Source organism: Macrotis lagotis, chromosome 1, assembly GCF_037893015.1.
Source record: "Macrotis lagotis isolate mMagLag1 chromosome 1, bilby.v1.9.chrom.fasta, whole genome shotgun sequence".
NCBI classification, from domain to species: domain Eukaryota; kingdom Metazoa; phylum Chordata; class Mammalia; order Peramelemorphia; family Peramelidae; genus Macrotis; species Macrotis lagotis.
This window is the reverse complement of record NC_133658.1, coordinates 687,766,418-687,768,174: the sequence shown is the minus strand read 5'-3', so window position 1 is coordinate 687,768,174 and position 1,757 is coordinate 687,766,418.

The window sequence follows — 1,757 nt, the reverse complement described above, 5'->3', positions numbered from 1 at the left end:
TTTGTAATATGTAGTATGGTGCCCCATTCAAAGTGAGCTTTGACAATGTAAAAGCTAGAGCAATTTTTGTAAGCACTGGCCCTGGAGCCAGGGAGGTCTTGAGTTCAAATTTGACCTCAAATTAGTTTGATCCTGGGCAAGTCATTTCACTCTTTTTGCCTCACTTCCTCAATCTGAAAAAATGAGTTGGAGAAGGAAATGGCAAACCACTTTAGAAAACCTCAAATGGCATCACAAAGAGTCTGACCCAACTGAAACAACTCAAAAACCACAACAATATATTATGTGGAGAGTGGAAGCAGGAAAGGTGTTTGACAGAATCTGTATTCTAAAAAGGTATAAAGGCTAATTGGGGAAACAAGTCGTAGAATCTGCAAAGTGGGGGGGGGGTAGCTAGGTGGTGCAGTGGATAGAGCACTGGCCCTGGAGTCAGGAGTACCTGAGTTCAAATGTGGCCTCAGACACTTAATAATTACCTATCTGTGTGGCCTTGGGCAAGCCACTTAACCCCATTGCCTTGCAAAAAAAAAAAAAAAAAAGAATCTGCAAAGTGACATAGTAGTTTTGAAGTTAGTAACCCTTGAATTGAATTTTGCTATATAGAACCTTACAAGCAGTGGGATCCTGGGGAAGTCACAACTTTCTCTCAGCTCCAGTTTCCTCATCTATAAAATAGGAAATAATCATAGCACTCACCTCACACCATTATTGTGAGGATCAAATGAGGTAATATTTGTGAAGAGTTTTGCAAATCTTAGAGTGCTAAATGCTAAGTGTTGCTATCAACAGGAAACAATTAGAGAACTCTGCAAGATAGAATATAATTAAGTCTGAGGATGTGCTATGAGATTAGTGTTTCAAGTCAAGGTTCGACTGACAACTTTTAAGGTCTTTCTTCCAATTCCATATTTTTTCCCCCTTCAATGAAGTTATAAAAGGGAGAACCAAATAGAAGCAAGAATTCTTAGGGAAGACTTCTTGGGGGAGCTGGGATTTTCAGTTGGACCTTGAAAGATGAGCAGGATCATAGGATCCTACATTTATGACTAGAAGGGTTTTAGAAGTCATCTAGTCCAATAACTTTTAATTTTTTGTGGCAAAATTGTATAACACAGCAAAGTTTCATGTGTATGTGCCCATCCATGTCAATGTGTATACACATAGAGGCAATTATACATATATAACATGCATGCATCTATGTCTTGATCCACATATAAATCTATCAACTTTCTATCTGTAGAGGCTAACATATTTCAGCATAAGTCATCTGGAACTGGGGTTGGTCATTATGTTATTTAGAGTTTTAAAGTAATAATAATGAAAATAATAATAGTTAACAGTCATTTAGAACTTACTATATGCCAACTGGTGTATATGGGATGTTCTGGGGACTGGTCCCTCTGGTATGAGGGTTTGCTGAGCACTTTTCCATACTTTTGGTGTCTACCTGCCACTCAACTCTCACCTTTGGCTCCAAGAAGCATGCACATACTATACCCTGGTAAACTGTCTCAGTAAATGGGCTATACCATGTTGAGGGCAACTGAGTGGAGGGTGTCTACCCCAAGCATGTGAAGACTTCCCCCAATGGAATTGGACAGATGGGAACAATTTATTCCAACTGCCATGAAGGAACCTGAAGCAGATTCTGTGAAGAACTTAGAGTTTGGTCAGACAAGGAAGATACCAAGGTCATTCACTGTTTTCTGGTCATCTTGCCAGACTTTTGTCTTGCCACTGGAAGAGAGAGAGAGAGA